General features: G+C 37.4%; 1 non-coding gene across 1 annotated transcript; it reads right to left on the bottom strand.

The window, feature by feature from the left end:
- Positions 1 to 15266: 15266 nt before the first annotated feature.
- Positions 15267 to 15372, bottom strand: LOC129554123 (U6 spliceosomal RNA). The gene has a single exon (XR_008685566.2). It is a non-coding gene; the product is annotated as a U6 spliceosomal RNA (small nuclear RNA).
- Between the last annotated feature and the right edge of the window lie 1868 nt (positions 15373 to 17240).

Below are 17240 nucleotides of genomic sequence, written 5' to 3'. Positions count from 1 at the left end.
TTTAGATGTCCTAGTTACTAGTATAGCGATCTGAGCATTGGAGCTATATAAATATTTATAAAGGATATACATTTTAAAAATATGTAATAAAAAATAGGAAATAAAAAAACACACCTTGTAAATGTGTAAATATTATAAATTATGTTTTTTAAATTTAAGAGGCAAAATCTACATTTTTCTATGACTTAACTCTCAGGAATAGATTCCTGCAATACACATTTCCAGGGCAATTCTAAAAAGACATTTTGGAGTGCTATGTCCATGATATATGTGATTTCCTTAATCATGTCTCCCCTGTGAGTTATATGGCTTGCTCTATAGAGTGTGGGGGGAGCCATTTTGCTTCTCAGAGCAGTGCAAGTGTTAGTTTTGATATGTGGCTTAGTCCTTAGCTATCTTTAAGATCATTTTTCTTCACATATGCAGCTATAACCTTTGAGAATTTCCAGTGTTTCTAATCTAATATTTCCTGAATTAGAGAGCTGAGAGCAGAATGAAAAGTATTCAAGGAGAAAGATGCTTACCATAATATGATTCTTAGCTCAAAAATTCATTCATCCATATCTTTTAAAAGACCCAGGACAACCAACCAACCTTCAGGTCAGGGGAGTAAGTCACAAATTACACAGAAGGACAATCTTAGCCTATAAATAATTTCCTGTAGTTTATCATTCCTTTTTAAAAATAATAGCTTTAAAGCTTAGTAACTGTGACCCAAAGGAAACATTCCTTGGATCGTTTCACTATAACAGTTTTTTAAAAGGCCCAGGGAGCAATGGAAAGTAAGTAGCCTCTACACTAGCATCTATTGAATTGATAGTTCAGCAAACCTAGCATTGTCCTTTTTGATGCAAATGACTAGAAATCCAAGGAGCTTTCTTGTCACAATTGCTGAGATGTGATCAGTTTACTTCTCTGTAGCTTTAATGCCACACAAAAAATTTACATTTTAGTTAATTTTAATTATATATTTTTAAATGAATTTTTTTTTTTAATTTTTCTTCTTTTTTTTTTGGCTGCAGTGGACAACATGTGGGATCTTAGTTCCCTGGCTATGGATGGAACTCATGCCTCCTTAAAATCTATTGCTAAAACAAAATAAGTAAATTCATGCAGTTGTAAATTTAGAGGTGGAATAAGATATTCAGACATTAAGCTATTTAAAATCATCTGGAATTTAAAAGACAAAAGAAAATATCAAAAACATTATGTGCAGTTCCCCTTCACCAAGGGATACTTAGCATTTGCATTTGAAAGACATGGATTCTTTTTTAATATAAATGTATTTATTTTAATTAGAGGCTAATTACTTTACAATATTGTATTGGTTTTGCCATGCATTGACATGAATCCGCCCTGGGTGTACATGTGTTCCCCATCCTGAACCCCCCTCCCACCTCCCTCCCTATATCATCCCTCTGGGTCATCCCAGTGCACCAGCCCCAAGCATCCTGTATCATGCATTGAACCTGGACTGGTGATTCATTTCATATATGATAATATACATGTTTCAATGACATTCTCCTAAATCATCCCACCCTCACCCTCTCCCACAGAGTCCAAAAGACTGTTCTATACATCTGTGTCTCTTTTGCTGTCTCACATACAGGGTTATTGTTACCATCTTTCTAAATTCCATATATGCGTTAGTATACTGTATGGGTGTTTTTCTTTCTGACTTACTTCACTCTGTATAATAGGCTCTAGCTTCATCCACCTCATTAGAACTGATTCAAATGTATTCTTTTTAATGGCTGAGTAATGCTCCGTTGTATATATGTACCACAGCTTTCTTATCCATTCATCTGCAGATGGACATCTAGGTTGCTTCCATGTCCTGGCTATTATAAACAGTGCTGCGATGAACATTGGGATACACGTGTCTCTTTCAATTCTGGTTTCCTTGGTGTGTATGCCCAGGAGTGGGATTGTTGGGTCATATGGCAGTTCTATTTCCAGTTTTTTAAGGAATCTCCACCCTGTTCTCCATAGTGGCTGTACTAGTTTGCATTCCCACCAACAGTGTAAGAGGGTTCCCTTCTCTCCACACCCTCTCCAGTATTTATTGCTTGTAGACTTTTGGATAGCAGCCATTCTGACTAGCGTGAAATGGTACCTCATTGTGGTTTTGATTTGCATTTCTCTGATAATGAGTGATGTTGAGCATCTTTTCATGTGTTTGTTAGCCATCTGGATGTCTTCTTTGGAGAAATGTCTGTTTAGTTCTTTGGCCCATTTTCTTGCTTGGGTCATTTATTTTTCTGGAATTGAGCTACAGGAGTTGCTTATATATTTTTGAGATTAATTCATTGTCAGTTGCTTCATTTGTTATTATTATCCCCAATTCTGAAGGCTGTGAAAGCATGGATTCTAATCCTGATTTTTTTACCTGCCTGGCTGTGAATCTTCAAAAGTATATTCAAACACTGAACATCATATTTTGCCAGGTATATAAAAAAAAGTTTATTAGATGATCCCAAAGTCTATTTTCTCCATCACGACCTTCATTACAAGAAAGAAGACCTGATCTCATTATTTTTGGGGGTCCAAAATCACTGCAGACATTAACTGCAGCCATGAAATTCAAAGATTCTTGTTCCTTGGAATAAAAGCTAAGACAAATCTAGCGTGTGTACCTGCTTAGTCACTTCAGTAGTCTTCAGTAGTCTCTGACTCTCTGCAACACTATGGACCATGGCCTGACAGACTCTTCTCTCCATGGGATTCTCCAGGCAAGAATACTGGAGTGGGCTGCCATTTCCTTCTCCATGACAAACCTAGACAACACATTAAAAAGCAGAGACATTACTTTGCAGACAAACGTCCATATAGTCAAAGCTATGGTTTTTCCAGTAGTCATGTATGAATGTGAGAGTTGGACTATAAAGAAAGCTGAGTGCCAAAGAATGATGTTTTTAACTGGCGTTGGAGAAGACTCTTGAAAGTACCTTGGACTGTGAGGAGATCCAACCAGTCCATCCTAAAGGCAATCAGTCCTGAGTGTTCATTGGAAGGACTGATGCTGTAGCTGAAACTACAATACTTTGGCCACTTGATGCGAAGAGTTGACTCGTTGGAAAAGACCCTGATGCTGGGAAAGATTAAGGACAGGAGAAAAGGAGGTGACAGAGGATGAGATGGTTGGATGGCATCAATGACTCAATGGACATGAGTTTGCGCAAAGTCTGGGAGATGGTGAAGGAAAGGGAAACCTATCATGCTGCAGTCCACAGGGTCACAAAATGTTGGTTATTTCTGACCAAAAGTCACACCCGTTGACTGATAAAAGGAGTCAAGTCATGTGCCTGTCGTCTGCTTACAAGGGAAAGCTAGACTGTCATTTGTGGCCTCTGCTTGGAAGGGAATAGGCTCAGGTAGTTCATTCTGCAAATGCAGAAAGTGTGCTTGAAAGTTGTTAGTGGTTATGAAGCACAAAGTTAAGCTGCAGCAGTATATTTTCTGTCTTAACATTATGGGAATTTATAGGGAAAAATCATTCATATGTGATTGATGAAACTTTGTACTTTGCATAGAGTTTTTGACATCAGGAAAATGCAGATTTGCACCAATAAATGGTCATTAAGAGTCCTTTTTATCGAAGGCCTTGGTCAGGAATGGAGGCAAAGATGTCCTCATGCTTCTTGATCAATATACTGTGGTTACGCAAGTATTGACAGGATCAGCACATTCAATTGAACAGAAAAACTGTATGTCAAAAGGTGTTTGGTCATAATTTGAGTAACAGAAAAATGCAGCTATTATCTATTGAAACATAAAATGTAGAAATTGTAACTCTCTTTAAGGCTGGAATCAAATGTTTTGGTAAAGCTACATAATTCCAGAGGTGCATAAAGAATCAAAAGGTGAAATTTCTATTCAGATTTTGATAAAATGTGTCTAATTTGTTTTTATTTTTATGCATTTTTGTATTTATTAGCAATATATACATATTTTATATTTTATCAATGACAGTTATATCATATTATTACAGTAAGTAATGGCAATCATGAAATAATTTTGAAAGTGGGTACTTGGGAATATTAGAATTGTTTTTCCTTTCCATGGAGAAATATTGTCAATCATTCTGAAATTATAAAGTGAAATTTAATCAGGATTTCCTATGCATATCCCCTAGATTTTTGCCAGAATTGTGGGTTCCACAGTTGGTTATCAATTTTAGCCCTTGGGGATGACAAGCTACTATGTTCTTGTATATCCTGAAGAGCTGATCTGAGCCTAGAATTTCTTTGAACCAAATATGACTCTTATGCTAGGACTAGTTCAAAGCCATATGAATTTATTTTCTTTTTTCCACAACATATCACTCCCACGCCTATTCCTTTATTAATTTGCAGAAATATTCCTGGCACAAGATATCAATTCTGGCATGACTGGAAACACATTTTTAAATATTATCACTTAATTTAATCTTACAGATTAGATGAATCAGTTTGAAAACTAATTTTTAAATTATCAATATATTTATATTGTAGGTAAATGAAGAAATAGCTCAGTTAGTAAAGAATCCGCCTGCAACGCCAGAGACCCGGGTTCATTCCCTGGGTCGGGGAGATCCCCTGGAGAAGGGAAAGTATACCTACTCCAGTATTCTCGCCTGGAGAATTCCATGGACTGTATAGACCATGGGGTTGCAAAGAGTCGGACACGACTGAGCCACTTTCACTTTCACTTTTCATATTAATAAGGTGTTTTCAATAATGGCAACCTACTCCAGTACCGTTGCCTGGAAAATCCCATGGACAGAGGAGCCTGGTATGCTACAGTCCATGGGGTCGCGAAGAGTCGGACACGACTGAGCGACTTCACTCATTCACTCACTTCAATAATTCCTCCTCACTTTAGCAACTACATTAAATTCAACTGTTGCTAGAGATGGGTGTAGGGACCCAGGGCTTCCAGGGTGGTGCTAGCAGTAAAGAACCTCCCTGCCAAAACAGGAGACATTAGAGATGTGGGTTTGATCCCTGGGATGGAAAGATCACCTGGAGAAGGAAATGGCAACCCACTCCATTATTCTTGCCTGAAGGATGCCCATGAACAGAGGAGCCTGGCAGGGTTAAGGTCATAGGGTCCCAAAGAGTCAGACACTATTGAAGCGACTGAGGATGTAGGGCCCCAATTCTGGCAATCCCACAAGATCTTAAGAATAAGGGAGAGACACTTAAATATTTGCCCCAAAAAACAAAACCCCAACACACTCACATGTACATCATATACCCCACTATCTAAATTTTTTAGGCATCCTTTACTTAACTGTTGGCTTTTCTATTACTTCACTTGAACCAGTGAGAAACTTACTGTTTGATTTATTTTAAGGGCATGAAAAAAAATATGTCTTACAATGTCGTGAATTTTGAAGACACAGAAAGGAACTCTAAGAAAAGGTGCAGGAAGACACAGGCTTATAAAGGAGATGAAAGCAGGTAGATTCCCTGGGTCTATATAGAAAATGGTAAAAAGAGAAACATATGACCTCAGGACAGAGGAATAAAACATGACAACTGGCAGCACACTGGTTAGTCCTGTAAGAGAATTTACTTCATTTGTGTCAGTTCAGTTCAGTTCAGTCGCTCAGTCATGTCCAACTCTTTTCAACCCCATGAATCACAGTACACCAGGCCTCTCTGTCCATCACCAACTCCCAGAGTTGTAGATGTTTCCAAATGTATAAAATTATTATTGTGATAAAACACTTTTCACAAAGTACCTGTTTACATCACACACACACAAACACATGCAGTGATATTTGCTGTCAGAAGATTAATAAGAAAAAAAGATAGCTTTTATTGTCTATTTTCCTCCCACTGCTAGAACGCAGAGATTGGGGCTCTAGACATGGAGGATGGAGTCAAGATCCAGAGAGGATTATTCCCAGGTTTTGAAACCAAATGGAGACTGCTCAGTTAGACTTTGCAATTGCTTGGGACTGGTGACTCCTTTCTTCATTTATTTTTTTCTCATTTAGAATGCAAATGTCTGTGACTCATTTTATATCTGGCCCACTGTTGTATTTTATGAGCAGGAAATTTGTTTTCTGGTTTTACAGGTCCACAGGTGGAGAGAAAATTTGCTGTAGGATGGATCATACTCAAAATTTCTTCCACATCTTATTTAGAAGATTCAGATAGTGAAGTCTGGGACTTTTGAACTCATAATATTTAGATAAGATTTTGGACTGAATGATGATATGTTGAACTGATATGTTTGGGGATGCTGAGAAGCAGTGACTGGTTTTTGCATGTGGGATAGATGTGAGTCTTTGAGAGTCAAAGGGAAGACTGTGGGAGTATGGAAAATGACCACCCAAAATGTTAGCCCTAATCCTTGGAATCTCTGAATGTTAGCTACATTGGAAAAAAAAAAAAGACTTTTCACATGTAATTTTAAGTAAACATTTTTGAAATAAGGAGACTGGCTTTATCCTGGAGTATTTGCTGCTGCTGCTGCTGAGTCACTGGAGTATTTGAGTGGACCATAATGTAATCACAAGTGCTTTTAAAAAAGGAAAGTAGAGGCAGATCTTATTGCAGAAGAAGAAGACAATATAATAACTAAACAAGATGTTAACCAAGAGTTTATAAAGATAAGGAAAGGGGTTGCCAGACATGAAATAAAAGGACCACAGTGTCAGAAGCTAGAAAACACAAGCTAGAAGTAAAATTTTGTAGTAGGCCCCTGGAGAGAGTGTGGTTTTGCCGTAACCTTGATTTTGGCTTAATGAAACTGATTTCAGGATTCTTGCTTCAAAACATTGTTTACAATGTTCTAAGACACTACAATTTTTAGTGAATTGTTAAATCCAAATTAGGAAACTAATGCCCTGAGTAAACTTAATCTTTGGGCTGTGATAATTCTACTTACTCTTTTGGTCTCTACAACTTTACAACTACAAAAACTTTGTTGCCTCACTAATCTATATTTACGTGCTCATTCCTTTCACTATTCATGATACCAATCTCCTTAATTAAACTTTGGTTAGGAAAGTACGTAGCCAAAACCATTGTCTCCCTCCCCCAGGGACTCCCCTGTTACCAAAAACTCAACTTCTCCGTACACTGGTGCCAAATCAAATCCTAGAGACAGAGTTTCTGGTGAAGTAGAAAAGTTATGACAAACCGAGACTGTGTCACAAAGCAGAGACATCACTTCACTGATAAAGGTCTGCATAGTCGAAGCTAGAGTTTTTCCTGTAGTCACGCATGAATGTGAGAATAGGACCATAAACAAGGCTGAGCACCAAAGAATTGATTCAAAATTGTGGTACTGGAGAAGACTCTTGAGGGCCCCTTGGAGAGCATGGTTATCAAACGAGTCAATCCTGAAGGAAATCAACTTTGAATATGCATTGAAAGGACTGACACTAAAGCTCTAATACTTTGGCCACCTGATGCAACAAGCTGATTCATTAGAAAAGATCCTGATGATGGGAAAGACTTGAAGGCAAGAGAACGGTGACAGAGGATGAAATGGTTGGATGGCATCACTGACTCAATCGACATGAGTCTGAGCAAGCTCCAGGAGATAGTCAAGGACAGGGAAGATTGGCATGCTGCCGTCCATAGGGTTGCAAAGAGTTGAACATGACTGAGTGACTGAAAAGCAACAGGTTGTTTCTTGGAGGCTTCTCCCTTGATTAGCAACAGTCCAAATTCTTTAGAACTTGAGGAAGGTCATAGATGCTGGAGACTTGCCTGTAAGAAATGGGGGACAGAAAGGCCTGTATGCCTGGGAGGTGCACAGGGCAATGTTTGGTTTTACCCCCAACTCTCAGGAAAATAACTGAATGGGCCCCTTGGTAATGTGAAAAGAACCAGGGCAGAGACAGTATCAGTGGACCACTAGTAGGTTTCATTAAGGCTATTACGTGGAGTTCTCTGAAATATTTCTGAGTGTTGGATATTCTGACCAACAATAGAAAGGGAACTTAACCAGCATCATGGAAAGTATAGGCCAGGAGGAGAGGAATGGGACAATGTGTTTGAAGAAAAAGCTTGAGGATGATAGTATAAACTTATTAAAAAAATACACACACACACACATACATATATATATGTATATTATATACAAAGATACCATTCTGAATGCTGAAATTTAGAAGTTAAAACCAGTGAGTTTTTTTTTTAAATTTTATGCCAGGCTATATAATGAGTGTTTCATATACATTATTTGAATTATTTCCATATTATGCCTTAAGAAGTAAATATTATTCCCATATTATAGTATGGAAACTGAGTTAAGGGAGTGAGTCAGCTTGTTCTAAAGGAAAGGACTGTAAGTAGAGGGAACATATCAGTGGAAGCAGACATTTTTTTTTTTTTTTTTTAGAGACTACCTAGCCAGCCACTGTGATATATTGACACTTCGCTTAACACAAGAGCTTTTCTCTATATCTATAATAAGTATTAACAGCATCTTAAGGGCATGAGAAAGGATTTCATAAATGCTTGCTGTTTATGAATGTTTTAGTTCCTCTGATGAGGAGACCACATAAATATATGGAAGTTATTAAGAGCAAAATATTGATGTAAGCATTATAATATCATCAAAGCCACTCAGGAGGAACAAAAATAATAATGAGACTTCTTTGCTATTTATCCAGAGGCTTAGTGATTCCTTATGTTTATTTATTATGTTTATGTTTATTTTTCAATTATGTGATTTAAAATGCAACAATATTGTTATCATAATGGCCCTGTCCAGCAATGCTGCTGGAAATTCTCCTTGCTCACCCCATCTCTTTTATTTGCCAAACAGTAAGCAATCATGTAATGCATGGAAGCACCTGGACTACAAAACGATTATCATTTACTTCCTGGCTGGCCAATTCAGGTACAGTAATTAGAAAAGTAACAAGGTCAAAAGAAAATCCATTTACTGTGTGCTCATTTGCACTTTGTAAAATGATTCAAACAATATAACCTTTGGAATACATCCATAAACTCAGTCACAATAAAGTGTTTATTTTTGTAAGTTATATCTGCAAATGAACATGTATTAAATAAAATAATGAGTTTCTTTAAATCTATGAAATGAGAAGTTATAAAGAATAACTCAGCTCCCTATTACCAAATGTTTTCCTAGTCGACTAACTCAATTCTAAAATAAAAGTTCCATAATTTGAGATAGATTCAGAAAATATTATTCTATTTTAGCCACAGAGCATATATAAAGAATCATTAGACTATAGAGAGAGAGTAATTATAAAACTGATCATTTGTCTTTAGGTGTTTGCCATGAAACTTAAGCCTATCATGAATCTATTTTAAAACCGGAATAATTGAAATACCTTATGGTTGACTAGAATCCTAAAATGAAAGACTATTTTAGAAAAAAAAAATGGGACCACTAACTGTAAAAATTCAAGACAAAATGCACTTTGTATGGAGAAAGAGATGGCAACCCACTTCAATATTCTTGCTTGGGAAATCCCATGGACAGAGGAGCCTGGTGGGTTACAGTCCATGGGGACCCAAAAGAGTCAAACACGACTGAGAGACTAAACAACAACGTGGATTTGTCAGTTTCTGTTAGGTGAGTACTGTAAGAAGCTAAATAATTAAAAGCATTGTTTGTGATAAGAAAATGCACTTTGTAACATTCTTAGACTTATTTTAACTTTTACATAAGATAAAAATACACATGCAAAGTTTTAGTTTCTGAGATTAAAAATGTGGTATTTTAAACAACTTTAATTTTAGACACAATAATAAAGTACATCGTGTGTGTGTGTGTGTGCGCGCACTCATGCGCGCACTTGTGATCCCATGGACTGAAGTCCACTTGCCTCCTCTGTCCTTGGAATTTTGCAGGCAAGAATACTGGAGTGGGTTACCATGCCCTCCTCCAGGGGATCATCCTGACTCAAGGATGGAATCTGCATCTCTTGAGTCTCTTGCATTGGCACACAGGTTCTTTACCAGCTGAACCACCTGGGAAACTCCACATCCTCTGTAAGTTACCTTTACTTTTGTGACGTGTTTCTTTACTTTTGTGATGTGTTTCTTTACTTTTGTGATGTGTCACCAATATAACTGGCATGTGAAAATGTATTTTTCTTAAAAATTTACTTGAACATTGGCCAGTTTTACAATATAATTTTAATATACATGTTAAAATACAACAAAATTTTTAAACTATGTGCAATGCTTATTCATTCAGTCATGTCCTACGCTTTGCCACCCTATGGACTGTAGCTTGCCAGGCTCCTCTGTCCATTGGGATTCTCCAGGCAACAACACTGGAGTGGGTATCCTCCAAGGGATCTTCCCAAGCCAGGGATCAAAACCAGGTCTTCTGCATTGCAGGTGGATTTTTTACAATCTGAGCCACCAGGGAAGCCATTAAACTATGTGGAAAGGCTAATTTTATGTGTCAACATAGCTAGACTATATTACTCAACTATCAACCACTGTCCTAAGTATCGCTGTGAAGATAATTTGTAGATGTTGTGTGAGATAACATAAGTTATATATTGGACTTTGACCCCTGTTCCTGCACAGAACTCCTGAAACTGTTGTTATTTCCTAAATGGGGAGAGCACCTTTTGTTCTAATACTTGCTCTTTGACCCCAGTTCCTGACACAGGACTTACAAAATCTTTGTAGTTTCCTGGATGATAGGAGGGTCTTTGTTCTAATGCGATGACTCTGGGTGGGTTTCTGGATGAGAGCTGGTCATCAGAAAGACCAAGCCATGACTGGAACTTGGAATCCTCAGCTCCTCTCGCCATTCTCATGTGAAAGGAGAAGGGCTAGAAATAGAGTTAATGATCAATTATGCCTATGTGATGAGACCTCTATAAAAATTCCCAAAGGATGGAGTTTTGGAAATTCCAGATTGGTAAACACCACGTACAAGGAAGGTGATGCCCTCCATTTCCAGAAGGACAGAGACTCCTGCGCTCTGACTCCTCACAGACCTTGAGCTGTGTATCTCTTCATCTGGCTGTTCATCTGTACACTTTATCACATCCTTTAAAAAATACAGCAGTCAAATATAAGTGTTTCTCTGAGTTCCAGGAGCCTCTCTAGCAAAGTAAACTAACCTGAGAAGGAGCTCATGGGGACCTCAGATTTATAGCCAATTGGTCAGAAGCACAGGATCTGCAATTAACATCTGAAGTGGAGTGGGAGCACAGGGGTTCTACAGGCAGGAGACAGAATAGAGAAACTCAGCTGTCAACATGTGATCCAGGAAAAGGAAGAATGATTCCAAGGGCAGAGAAGATTTCAGATTCAGAGTTAATGCTGAAACAAGTTAAGATCTGAAGTGATGTTGGGATGGGGTGAATGCATTTTGCATGTAGGACAGACATGAATTTGGGGGAGGGAAAATGAGGCTGGATAAAACAGTGTCTCCATATATTTAACAGAGTCTCCCCAAATTCACGTCTACCCAGAATCTCAGATTGTGACCTTTTCGGATATAGTCTTTGCAGCTGTAATTATTTAAGATGTTGTCATATTAGATTAGAATAACCCCTAAATGCAATTGACTGGTGATGTTATAAGCGGGGTGGCTAGCTTAGGAAACACAGAGACATGAAAGGAGAAAGGCCATATGAAGATGAAGGTAGGGACTGGAGTGATCTACAAACCAAGGAATGCAAAGGATTGCCAGAAACTACCAGAAGATAGAAGACAGAAACAGAATAGAATTTCCCTCTGAATCTCTGGAAGAAACTATCACTAGAGACATTTTTATTTCAGATTTCTGGCTTCCTGCATTATGAAAGAGTGAGTTTCTATTGTTTTAAGACACTTAGCTTGTGGTGGTTTCCTATAGAGGCACTAGGAAACTAATAGATCATGTAACAAGATTTGGCTCAATTTGAAGCATGATCAATAAATTTATTATCTGATGCTTTCTCAGGTGGGGCTTCCTGCAATCCCAGAGACCTCAGTTTGGCCCCTAGGTTGAGAAGATCTGCTGGAGAAGGGATAGGCTACCAACTCCAGTATTCTTGGCCTTCCCTTTGTCTCAGTTGGTAAAGAATCCACCTGCAACTTGGGAGACCTGGGTTTAACCTCTGGGTTGGGAAGATCCGCTGGAGAAGGAACAGCTACCCACTCTAGTATTCTGGCCTGGAGATTTCCATGGACAGAGGAGCCTGGCAGCCTATACTTATGGGGTCACAAAGAGTTGGACATAACTGAGAAACTCTCACTTCACTTCATATATGGTCGTAGGGTTTCATATTCAGTAAATAAATATAATATTTTTAAATAATAAAATAGTGATAAATTGCTGTGTCAAAGTACTGCATTTTGATGAAAGATCTGTTTATTTTGAATAGAAATAATTCAGCATGATGTCTTTAAATATAATTTTCTTCTTAACAGTTTTTTAAAAATAATCAATCTTTTAATATTTATCTATCTTATTATATCTATAAAATCTAAATGTGTTTGTGTAAATAAAGCTTTCAATTTAGGAATTTGCTGCAGGAAAAGATGTCAAATGAGATACTTTAAAAATGAATGATCATGAAGAATTTGGCTGCATGTATTTGAAAAGCCAAAATTGAAACTGGCAATAACCTAATCATTAATGAGATCAGCTATTATACAAGTAATAGAAATAATTACTTGCATCAGAATGCAATACATTTAATAGAAGGAAAAGTCCTTAATATTAGGGGAATTACAGAGACACTGAGGCCATATTTTTCCATTAAAATGAAATAGAGGAAGTACAATTCTTAATATTATACATTTGTCTCTGGGTAAGAAAAAGGGACACACTTCATTATCAAACTTTCTTTTTATCTTTTCCAATTACCCTGCTGCATTAAAAAAAAAACAACACATTTCCCGCTTTTAATTAAAGTTACACATGATCAGCTTTAACTAGTAAACACAAATAAACCCCTATAAGTTAAGTTGCACACTATTTAGTTCATTGACAAATATTCAAAATGTCTAAAATATTTTCTTGCTGATAATTGACTGTTAAAATAAATTAGAACAGCATATAAGCTGATCTACACTAATTTTTCTTAAATATTGATGTGCATACTGAATTCAACTTAGCATAATTTTACCCAAATAATTTAATATTTTAACACATTTATTTCTAAATAGAGGAGTCTTTTTTGACTTTAAACATTAATTTATGCTGTAGAATTGTAGGGGGGATGTTGAGTTTATTGTCATATTCACTGTTAGAAAATACTAACCTCTTAACCACTTACTGTGTACTGAACACTCTGTTACATTCAGGTAAACTAATCAAATCTTCCCTCAATTGATGAATAAAAAATATGTCACAGTCAAGGTTGTATATTGTCACCCTGCTTATTTAACTTATATGCAGAGTACATCATGAGGAATGCTGGGCTGGAAGAAGCACAAGCTGGAATCAAGATTGCCAGGAGAAATATCAATAACTTCAGATATGCAGATGACACCACCCTTATGGCAGAAAGTGAAGAGGAACTCAAAAGCCTCTTGATGAAAGTGAAAGAGGAGAGTGAAAAGGTTGGCTTGAAGCTCAACATTCAGAAAACAAAGATCATGGCATCTGGTCCCATCACTTCATGGGAAATAGATGGAAAAACAGTGGAAACAGTGTCAGACTTTATTTTTTTGGGCTCCAAAATCACTGCAGATGCTGATTGCAGCCATGAAATTAAAAGACGCTTACTCCTTGGAAGGAAAGTTATGACCAACCTTGATAGTATATTGAAAAGCAGAGACATTACTTTGCCAACCATGGTCCGTCTAGTCAAGGCTATGGTGGTCATGTATGGATGTGAGAGTTGGACTGTGAAGAAAGCTGATCGCCGAAGAATCGATGCTTTTGAACTGTGGTGTTGGAGAAGACTCTTGAGAGTCCCTTGGACTGCAAGCGATCCAACCAGTCCATTCTAAAGGATATCAATCCTTGGTGTTCATTGGAAGGACTGATGCTAAAGCTGAAACTCCAATACTTTGGCCACCTCATGCGAAGTGTTGACTCACTGGAAAAGAGTCTGATGCTAGGAGGGATTGGGGGTGGGAGGATACGGCGATGACAGAGAATGAGATGGCTGGATGGCATCACCAACTCGATGGACATGATTTTGAGTGAACTCGGGAGTTGATGATGGACAGGGAGGCCTGGCGTTCTGTGATTCATGGGGTTGCAAGGAGTTAGACAAGACTGAGAGACTGAACTGAACTGATGACACATTTTAAATAAATAAAATGAATAAAAGTATGCCTTATATATTTGGAAGTTGAGAAGACTTAAAACATACAAGGTGATTTATAAATGTTAATATAAGTGTAAACCCATAATATATTTGAGGTTCAAAACATGGTACTCAAATGCTAACTACTGCTATAATCTAAAAAAGAAATGATGATGGCTTGAACCAGAGAATGTGATGAAAACTGATTTGACTTGAGAGGTTGAACTAACAGTAAATACTGATCAAACACATGGAGTTGAATGGAAGAGAATCAAGAATGACCCTGTTTGTTTTTTGCTTTAAAATATATTGCCATTAACTAAAATTGGGAAGGATTTGGGTAGGATGTGTTTAGAGGGAATTAGAAATTCTGTTAATATATATTAAATTTGAAATATGTATTAGTCATCTAAACTGAGACAGATAGTGGACAGTATATATATGAGTCAGAATGAGGGAGATTAAATTTGGAAGTCATTCAGTTCAGTTCAGTTACTCAGTCCTGTCCGTCTTTTTGTGACCCCACAGACAGCTGGACATCAGCCTTCCCTGTCCATCACCAACTCCTGGAACATACTCAAACTCATGTCCATTGAGTCAGTGATGTCATCCAAATATCTCATCCTCAGTCGTCCCCTTCTCCTGCTGCCTTCAATCTTTCCCAACATCAGGGTCTTTTCCAGTGAGTCAGCTCTTGCATCAGGTGGCCAAAGCATTGGAGTTTCAGCTTCAGCATCAGTCCGTCCAATGAATATTCAGGACTAATTTCCTTTAGGACTGACTGGTTGGATCTTCTTGCAGTCCAAGGGACTCTCAAGAGTTTTCTTCAATACCACAATACAAAAGCATCAATTCTTTGGTGCTCAACTTTATTTATAGCCCAACTCTGACATCCATACATGACTCCTGGAAAAACCATAGCTTTGACTAGATGGATCTTTGTTGGTAAAGTAATGTCTCTGCTTTTCAATACGCTGTCTAGTGAGTCATTAGATTTTAATATTCAATGCCTTGGGATTGACGAGATCACAAAGGAGTGAGTATAGATCAGGATTCTTTATTTATTTATTTAAAAAATATAGACTTCTTCACAAATTTGTATGTCATCCTTGCACATGTTCCTTGCTAATCTTCTCTGTGTCATTACCATTTTAGTATATATCTTGCTGAACCAAGCACTGGATCATGATTCTCCATCATAGCAATAATGGTGTTGCAGGACGGGATAATTCTTTGTTTTAGAAGTCTGTCCTGTACATTGTGGGATGTTTAGTAGCATCCCTGGCCCCTAGCCACAATATTCCAGTAGTAACTCCTCTTGTGACAACCCGAAATGTTATCAGATATTACCAAATGCCCCATGTGAGCAAAATAATCTCCAATCAAAAATCACTGGTCTAGATAGAAGAAAGAAAACTCCAGAGATTTTAGGATCCTGTAATTTCATCTTTTGTTTTGGCATTTCATTTATTGATTCAGGATCCACCAGACAGAAATCTCTTAATGGACAATTTTCATTAATGTAATTCTTTGATTGTTTGTCCTACCATTTGCTAATCCCCTAGTTATCTTTTCCTAGATATGCATTTCTTCTTTTCCTTTCTCTAAAGGATATCATTGAAAGTCATTGTCAAATGCTTTGATAAAAATCTGTTTTAGTTCAGTAACTCTGTCAGTGAAAGAAACAAGGCTAATCTGACATGACATGCTCTTGGTGAACTGGTTCTCTTTCTTTGTGATCATTTCCTCCTGTCAGTATTTCTAAACAGCACTATAAATATTCATTCTTCGATCTTGCTCAGGTATAACATTGTCAGCTTGTCTATTTTCAGAATTCCTGGTCTTTGAGTTTGTAAAAATCCATGCACTTTCTACCACTTTCTACAAAAGTCTTTTTATTATATGTATACTACTGAATCTCAAAACTTGTCAGAGTTCATAGGATTCTCAAATGTTCGGGAGTTAAGAAGAACTGTACAAACCAGAAAAGTATCTGCAGAGAGGGCAGAGATGGAAAAGTAATAATCAAGCAAGAATAGTACTCTGAAAGTCAAGTGAAGAATTTGCCACAAGAAGAAAAGAGAAACTCTGTCAAAAGCTGTGGTTTGATTAAATAATAGGTAAAATTTGTCCATTGTTTTAGTAACATCAAAATGGCTGGAAATTTTATCAAGAACACTTTTGGTGAATTACTGTGGGAATATGGGTATTTGCATTATGCCAAATTATATAACACAGGTTAAATGAAGATTACAGAATCAAATGTTCAAGCTGCAGTGGAGAGGTCTTAACATTTCAAGCAGTCAGTTAATTATAGTATAACTTAAAGTGGAGTAAGCAGATATCACATGTTCATGACTTGATGTCATATGTGAAAGGTGGACCATAAAGAAAGCTGAGCACTGAAGAATTGATGCTTTTAAACTGTGGTGCTGGAGAAGACTCTTGAGAGTCCCTTGGACTGCAAGGAGATCCAACCAGTCCATTCTAACAGAAATCAGTCCTGAATATTAATTGGAAGGACTGATGATGAAGCTGAAGCTCCAATACTTTGGCAATCTGATGCAAAGAACTAAATCATTGGAAAAGACCCTGATGCTGGGAAAGATTGAAGGCGGGAGGAGAAGGGGATGACAGAGGATGAGATGATTGGATGGCATCACTGACTTGACGGACTTGAGTTTGAGCAAACTTCAGGAGTTGGTGGTGGACAGGGAAGCCTGGTGTGCTGCAGTCCATGGAGTTGCAAAGAGTTGGACCCGACTGAGTGGCTGAACTGTATAAAGTGTTATGTAATATTCTGGCTGTAAAGTTGAACTCACATCTCATCAAGGTTCTACATGTAATTTACAGTTTACAGAAATAACAGAATCAAAACTAATACATTAAATCACAGCTCAACAAAACAATTAGAAAAATTTAGACAATGGGACATTTTACAGGGCATTTGACATCATTAAGAACTCTATGACAGTTATAAGAACTCTATGACAGTTATAAAGGTCTATACAAGCATAAAATAGGCTTAAAAGACATAAGGATACAA

Source organism: Moschus berezovskii, chromosome 1 (genome assembly GCF_049115385.1).
Source record: "Moschus berezovskii isolate FMDL1 chromosome 1, NW_MosBer_1.0, whole genome shotgun sequence".
Classification (NCBI taxonomy): domain Eukaryota; kingdom Metazoa; phylum Chordata; class Mammalia; order Artiodactyla; family Moschidae; genus Moschus; species Moschus berezovskii.
This window is presented reverse-complemented; position numbering and strand designations above follow the sequence as displayed.